Raw genomic sequence first — 8,922 nt, 5'->3', positions numbered from 1 at the left:
GTTGAGCATCAACCTATGAACCAGGAGGTCAGGGTTTGATTCTGGGTCAGAGCACATGCCTGGGTTGTGGGCTCCATTCCCATTGTGGGGCCTGCAGGAAGCAGCCGATCGATGATTCTCTCACATCATTGACGTTTCTGTTTCTCCCTTCCTCTCTGAAAGCAATAAAAACAAAAATATATATATATTTTTTCAGTACAGATGTTTGGAGAAATAAGGAAATGAATAAATGGACACTTTCCTTTTATTTATAATGCTATTTTGTACAAAATTAAGGAAGTATATCTTTTAAAGAAAAAAATAACTAGCATATAATTCAGTTTCCATGTTTACCTTTTAATAATTTTATTATTCATAAATGCATAGTTTCACTTAACACACTGCTAATGTTTAATGTTTTCAAGTGTTGTTTATGCTTGCCTAGTTTCCACATGTTGAAACATGTCTATAAGCTTGAATATTAACCAAGAAAACACTGGTTATAGTGAGAATTGGTCATTGGAAATTACTAGAATTGAAATAGGTACATCTATAATAATAAAAGCATAATATGCTAATTAGACTGGACGTTCTTCTGGACGACCTTCCGGATGAAGCCAGGGCTGCAAGGGAAGCCTGGGTCCTGGGTGCCTGCTGGCGGCCGGAGGGAAGCCCGGGTGTGGGAGGGAAGCCGGTGCCAGCAGCCGGGGGAAGGAAGGCCTACTCTTGCATGAATTTCGTGCATTGGGCCTCTGATGTAGTTCATAAGCGAATGATCTGGTGTGCTTCTGAGCAGGTAAAGTCCTGGCCATCTGTAAACCTTTGAATGAGACTGTTCTTTAGGTATCTTATGCCCTGAATTTCACTAATGATCTAGACTTCTCTAGGCTTTATTCCAGTGGTATACAAAGCCCATCAGTGAACTAGCAAAATTAAAGACCCCAATGAGCATGCCTTCCTACCGTTATTTCTGATAGTTAGGTCAAGTCTTAGTTGTGATTTGAAAAAAATCTGAAAAAGTCTGATGACAATTTTCATTGTTTTTCTTTGAGGTCTTACTATTGTTATAATACTGATGGCCCCCAGTCTGTGTACATACATTGTACATGTTCATTTGCAAGTCAGTTGTGGTCATAAAGTAATATCAATGGGCTTAGGTGCTTTACACAGGCCTACTTAATCAGTAACCTACATGAACCTCTAATAATAATGGGAAACTACACTCCTTTTATAACAATACTAGAGGTCCATTGCGTGGATTCGTGCACTGGTGGGGTTCCCTCTGCCTGGCCTGTGGCTCCAAAACCGGCTCTCTGACATCCCCTGAGGGGTCCCGGGATGCAAGAGGGCAGTTCTCGGGTGATGTGATGCACCCCGGAATCGGGTTCCCTCCTCTCTGGTTCCGGGTGCGTCACCTGAGAACCGCAGCTGCCAAATCACTGCAGCTTAACAGCTCCTGCATTGAGCATCTGTTCCCTGGTAGTCATTGCACGTCATAGCTACCGGTCAGACGGTCACTTAGGCTTTTATATATGTGGATAGATATAGATATAGATATAGATAGATAGATTCTTATCAGAAAATGCAGTGAAAATTCCAGCTTGGAATCCTGGAATGTTAGACTAGAAAGAGCCTTAGCATTTATCATTGATTCCCAGGCATGGCTCATCAGTAGCCTCATCTCAGTGCCTTTTAGAAAACTGCGTTCCATTTCAGATGTACATTTTCAGAATCCTTATTTTGGGGCCTGGAAATTTGTCAGCCAGATTTTGGGAGTGGTGACCTAAACTAATTCCTTCTTCTGCGTGAGTGAACCGAACCCCCCAAATATTAAAATAACTTTGCTTAAAGTCTGGATAGCACATAATTAGCACTGTACATATTTTATGGGAATAATAGTCTTTTCTTCTCAATTCCAAGCCTAATTGTGACTCCAAATGTTGGTGGAATGGGAGGGAAAATGGGAAACAGGAAAGTGGCCCTAGAATTTGTGTTAGGTAAAAAGATATAAATTGATGGGAATGGGGCAATCATTGGATAGGTATGATTAGCTGAGCTGAGGCTGTGCGAGAGATTGCAATCTCTTGGAAGAGATTGTAGGGAAGGAAATAAATTGGGATAGAATGAAGAAGGCAGCAAAACACTTACTGGATAGTAAGTACAGGAATGAGAACTGAATAATGAGTGTAGGCTTGGATATATAATTTTTCCTTCTCTTATTTCTGGTAGTGGAATTGCAAATGAAGCAGGAATAAGAATGAAAATAAGATTTTCCTTCTGTGGTAGAAAAAGATTTCCCTCCACCCTTCGCAATCCATTTGTGCAAATGACGCTTGTTGATATAATGAGCAGTGTTGGGGTACTGGATAGTGGCTAGACTAGTGGTAAAGACTAGCAAGTAGGTTTAATGCACTCTTTTCTTTGACCTCTTTTCCCCTCTCTACTCCATATTACTGCCTGTCTTGTGTCGCTACTTAAAAGTCCTTTGTCGGTTTGTATCAGAGTAAAGTGAGAATTGGAGGTAAAGTTAGTGTTTCAAGCAGTGCTGTTATCTGAAGTAGTTGCCAAGAGGAAATGGTAAGGAAATGTCTAGCAGTAGTGATGAGGAGTGTTTCTGGTGTTAGCCATTTGTAGATAAGGGACAGTCTTTCAGATTGAGTGTATGCAGATATGTGATTTCTATTTTTGCTACACAGATTTTAAAAATATGACCTCCATGTAAATAAAAACTATTTTAAATATAAGAGTTGTAGACAGCTTTTTAATAAGAAACAGCTAGTTTTGCTTTTCATAACTAATTGAGAACTGTAGTGGGGCCATGTATATTTTCAGTTGTTTTTGTATGATTTTTTCCCATAATCCTAGTTACAGGCACCTCTCACAGACACCAGAGAAGTGGAGTGGTGTTATGGGACAGCCCCCAGAGTTGGAGGGAGAGGGTTGTCCCCAACTTCAATTCTTGTCCTCTTGTACAAACGAATTTAAACGACAAAACTCCAGTTGATTGCATTGTGATAAACCAGTTTATTAAAGCAATTTAAGCAAGCAAAATTATTAAAGAAGCAAGGCAAGCAAATCTGTTTCATTTCATCCAGCTCGAAGCGCAGATGGACTGTTCTGGCTAATCTGAAAAAGATGTCTGATGCAGGTTCAGGGCTTATATACCCTCCTGTGTATAGGTTTCAAAGATTCTTTTGCTGAATATCTTGGTATAGATTAAGTCTCAAGATACCTTTTTTTTTTTTCTCAATGTCTCCCCATTCACAGTACAAACCAGGCAGTGATCCTGAGCTGAGGTGTATATGGGGCAAGTTTACTCTGCCTGCTATTTCAAGATACCTGTTTATTCCCAGAATTTGTAAGAAGCAACTGGCAGTATTATCTTGCCACACCCTGAGCCTGCTGGCTTCTCTGTTAGGGATTAAAAAAATCAAACTGCCCCTTTTCCCTTCGCCCTCCTTTCCTTCATTCTTACGGAGGCTTTTTTAACCATTTGCTCTCATGTATACTTGGCTGAAGAAGATAATAGCTTGTTATCTGTAGGCCAGCTGCAAATTGCCCACACTGGCCTTGTTTTAACTTTCCTGTCTCAGTTTCCCCATTCCTCCTGCCCTGGAATTTTCCTAGCTTCTTATCCTGAAACACTAGTCACATAATTCTGTTACTCTAATGAATGTTATTATGCTTGGCATCTTCTCTTTTTCCAAAATTAAAGTATCCATGTAAAAATTCCAAGAAAATGTAAAGGCTGTGGTTGTTAGGAATGAAAGTATGATCTCGATTCCATTTAGTTTTGATTTTTTTAACCTGTCTTTTGAATATATTTACTTTAGCAAATTTCATCAATTTATTTAGCCTCTGAATTTACTTATTTTATATGCCAAACTGATCAAAGCAATTAATCACATAAACCCATGCAGTTTATTAATTAATCAGAGAGAAATAAAAGTACATGTTAACCTGGTAACAGTGGTAGGTATTCTTGAGGTCATGAGATTATGGCTGATCTTTATTCTACTTTTCTGCATTAAAAAAACCATGTTTTTTAGAGCACTGACAATACAAAAATAGTTAAAACAAACAAGATTGATACTGAAGCAGAAAAGGAAAACACAGGATAGGTTGGTTCTGAAGGCTAAATCCAGTAAAAATTGTGTTACAAAAATTAGCCGTTATGAGCAGTATTTTAAGACTCAACAACTAAGCCAAGTTTAGATGTTTAATTCTTGTTGATTATTGAAATTGTTTTTCATAGTTTGGGACAAAGGGTGAGTTAAATTAGTGGTTCAGGATCAGCTGAAAAATATATTTGTAATTGATTTTTCTTTAGCAGACACCTAAAACAAGAGAATTGGAGAAAGGGAAAATCGTTTGAATTAGAGATACTTTTCAACTAAACCCAAAAGGTCTAAAAATGAAGGAATGAATGTAATGTTAGTGAACTGTCATTCTAGCAGATGAAAAAACTGAAAAGAGTTTAATAATCAGTAACAAAAGATAAAGGGAAATGTGACTGATGAACAGTCACTTCATTTAGGGGCACACAGTATTATAGTTATTTGATTTTGTTATTTTTAGTTTTCTTTGTATTAAGGCATCTTTTTAGGGAATGTTTTACATTTCAAAAGATACAGTAAAAAAAAAGTATTGGTGTAGATCCTTTGTTTTGTGGGAAAAAAAAATGTAACAACACATATAGTGGATCTCAGTCTTAATTCCACATTCGTATCAACTATAGAACTTTGTGTAACAGGTATCTCTATTATTTTAAAAGTTTTGTGGATTATACAGTGGACAGAGGTTTCGAAGAACATTGAGCTAATAAAGTACTGTATATTGGAGAAGGAATCTAGAAGAAAGGAGATCAGGTAAGAGACAGGAATATGATTTAGAGTTAATAGCATAAATAACAGTAGTGATCATGAAAATAGACAAAAAGACTTTCCGAAGTTCAGAATGAGGTGTTTTAGTTAAAGTAAAGAGGAAGAGTCAAAGATGATGCCAAGATTTCTTGCCTGGGAAAATAAGTAGCCATCACCATCCAGTTTGAAAATGTGTGTTGGGATGGGGGCAAGGACAACAGAGTAGAAAGCAGGTTGGCCTGTCCTAAGGAAAGTGGTAATGCTTTAGTATGGAATGTGTCCCTTGGAAATGTATTGGAAGCCCTTTCTTTGGAAGTTGAAGCATTGATGAAGACAGATGAACTGACCAATGGAGTGATGATAACGTATAGCTAAGGATAGATCCTTGGAAGACACCAGTGTGCAATTTTACATAAATAAGTGCTCTCTTTCTACCTTGTGCTCTCATAAGCACAGTTGCTCTTAATTGTTTTTATCACTTACCAGTTCATTCGTCTGTCTTTCCCACTAAACTTAGTTCCTTGAGTAGGATGCTGCCTTTTATCTTTGTTCTAGAGGCCCAGTGCACGAATTCATGCACCAGTGGGGTCCCTCAGCCTGGCTTGTGGGGTCAGGCTGAAACTGGCTCTCCAACATCTCCTGAGGGATTCTGGATTGCGAGAGGGTGCAGGCCAGGCCGAGGGACTCCACCAGTGCACAGTCGGGGTCGGGGAGGGACATGGGAGGTTGGTCAGCCGGGGAGGGACTGCGTGCGGAAGGGCTTCAGGGCGTGTACATGGGAGGTTGGTCAGCTGGGGAGGGACTGCGTGCGGGAGGGCTTCAGGGCGTATCCAGCTCAGTCCTGATCAGCCAGACTCCAGCAGCAATTTAACCTACCAGTCAGAGCATCTGCTCCCTGGTGGTCAGTGCATGTCATAGCAACTGGTTGGCGGGTCGACTGCCCTCTGTGGTCAGTGCACATCATAGCAAGCAGTTGAGCAGCCTTAGTATATCATTAGCATATTATGCTTTGATTGGTTCAACGGCCGACTGGACACTTAGCATATTAGGCTTTTATTATATAGGATAGGATTCCTAGTACCTAGAACCATGCCTTATAGATTTAAGGCATACATACACAAAAACAAATATAGATATTTCCTATAGTTTAATCTTTTTATATTCATAACTTTCAAGTTTTAACTTTTGGATATCATTTTTTGTAATGAATTTATATCTTCTTAAATTCAGTATATTAGATTAATGTTACCCTTTTTGAAATGGCCCAAATTATCGTTACGAATAATATTCAGTTTTCTGTATATAACACTAAAATTTTGAAACTATAGATATAATAAAGTACTTTGTTCTTAATAAATATTGGATAAATGTTTGTTGCCTTATTTTACTGTATGCTGTGAATTTTATTTCTTCTTTTATCTGCTATTCCCCCTTTCCTACCCATTGGTTTCTACATACCAGTGTCAGCCAAAGTTTAAAAAAAAATAAAGTTTTGCCAAGTTAATCTCTCTGTACTTCAATTTCCTTATCTGTAAAGTAAAATATCTGCCTTAAAAATGAGATAAAAATTGATAGGGGTGTTGCAGTGGTGCAATGTGTGTCTATGTATGTTAGTGTTAGAAGATGGTAGTTTTTTGTATGTATGTAAATTTACTTATATTCTAACTTAGCAAAAAAAATAATTGAGACGCCAATATTAATCTCCTCAATCTTGTAGATGAAATTTATATTGATTGCAAAATTCAAACACCTGAAAACAGTTGATTTAAACTGTACTAATTTATTGTGCTTTATGTGCAGATATACTGAAGCCCATTGTAACCGTTATTTTATTTTATTTTTTAAAAATATATTTTATTGATTTTTTGCAGAGAGAAAGGGAGAGGGATAGAGAGTTAGAAACAATGAGAGAGAAACATTGATCAGCTACCTCCTGCACACCCCCTACTGGAGATGTGCCCACAACCAAGGTACATGCCCTTGACCGGAATCAAACCTGGGACCTTTCAGTCTGCAGGCCGACTCTCTGTCCACTGAGCCAAACCGGTTAGAGCTGTAAGGGTTATTTTAGAATGGATGGCTAATCCCCGGGCCTTTAGAGGAAGGGGTGTCTGAGTATTCCTTATTCCCATTTATACAAAAATTCCTCTACTTTATAGAAAGTCCTGTTCCTATCTATACAGAAATTAAGTCCCAGAGGTTGTTCTTAAATCCTTTGTTTACATTAAATAAGTGATTTGTGTGGTAGTATACATATTGGTAAAGTTTCACAAGGGTATAACAGACGTTGATGCCATTGATTTCTCGCTTTTCTTGATTCTTTTTATTTCTCATACAGGATGTATTCAAAGGGTTTTACATTTTGAATTAATAATTTTTATCATAAATATGTATAGGAGTGCTCCAAATATGGAAGATACACCATGAGCCAAATTGTGTTTGTAGATACTAAGTTTTATCTATGCAGTGTTTTGTTTTTATAAAAAAATTAAATTTGACTCTTCAGGTTGCCCCTCACCTCATTGCTCTGCATATTATTTCACCAGGTATTTGAGTTTACAACCTTGCTATAGACCTGTGATTGTGAACCATGGCTACAAAGTGAATTCATCTGGGGAGTATTAAAATAAATGACCAGTTCCCATTTCAATTAAATGAAACTTCTGGGTGATTCCACTGTGCAGCCAGAATTGAAACTATTGATAGAAATCTAACAAATAACACTGTTGCAGGGATTAAATAACTGCATTTAACTGACAAAAGACCACTAAACAAGTGGCTAGTAGAGTCAGTGTATTTTGCTCTAGTGCAAAGCTTTGTTCATATTCATGAAAGTTTATCAATTAAAAACTCATAACGAGAGGCAAGGTGGTTTAGTGTTTAGAAGCATACACTTTGCAACTTGACTGCCAGGTTTGATGTGTATCCTTGAGAAGGTGACTTAATCTCTCTGTACTTCAGTTTCCTTATCTGTAAGGTAAAATATGTGCCTTAATGGGTTGGTATTAACATTAAGTAAGTTAATATTTGTTAAGTACTTGTCAAACTTCCCCTTTGCAGTGCCACAAAGAAGGAAACTTTATTCAGTGCAAAACAGCTCAAATGTGATACAGCATGGCTGTGAGGTGGCCCTGGGACCAGGTCCCTTTTCAGTTACTTATCCTTGTTCTACTCTAGTCTGGTCTGGTCTATTCTGTTGTGCCCTACGTTGGTTTGCTGTTTTCTGCCCTGCCTCACTCTGCACTGCGCTGCACCTAGGGAATCTTCTGTCTCTGGTGGAAATGGAGAGTGTGCTCTCTGAACCAGAGGGGAGCTGGTTTATATAGACAGAAGTCCCTGTCCCTGGTCCCTGATTGGTCCATCCTCATGCAAATAAGGACTTCAGATCTTCCCAGTTTGGTCCAAAAGGGTTGCTGTCTTGATTGGTCTGAATGGAGCTGCTCCGATTTGTCAGTGAAGATGCTGATGGGGATATAGTCGCACAGCTCCAGTTAGACAAGCAATGTCTCAGTCCTGTTGGTTGAAATAGGATTCCATGAACTCAAGGGCAGGCTCAGATGGCAGAAACACAGTGTAGGAAGGCAGTTCAGTGCAGAAGGAAGGCAGCTTAGTGCAAGCTTCTCCCTGAAGTGTGGTTTGGGTGAGAGATCCTTTTTAGAGCTGCTAGCCTCTGGTTTGGTTTTGTTTTTAATTTAAGGTCAGTTAAGCCATCAGGAGCCCTGCTTAGTAGGCATCTTCTTTCTCAGGGTTCACAAACTTAAAGCAGCATCTGGCATATAGGAAGCCTTAAATTTGTTAAATATACAATATAAAAAACAACAGAGGTGCCCTCGCCGAATGGCTTAGCTGGTTGGAGCGTCTTCCTGTATACCAAAAGGTTTCAGGTTTGATTCCCGATCAGGGCACATACCTAGTAGGTTGCAGATTCGATCCCGTTTGGGGCACATATGGGAGGCAACCTATTTTTTAAGAAAAAAAATATTAATTTTTTACAGAGAGGAAGGGAGAGAGGTAGAGAGCTAGAAACATCGATGAGAGAGAAACATCGATCAGCTGCCTCCTGCACACCTCCTACTGGGGA

Source organism: Myotis davidii, unplaced genomic scaffold (assembly GCF_000327345.1).
Source record: "Myotis davidii unplaced genomic scaffold, ASM32734v1 scaffold276, whole genome shotgun sequence".
Lineage (NCBI taxonomy): Eukaryota > Metazoa > Chordata > Mammalia > Chiroptera > Vespertilionidae > Myotis > Myotis davidii.
This window is presented reverse-complemented; position numbering follows the sequence as displayed.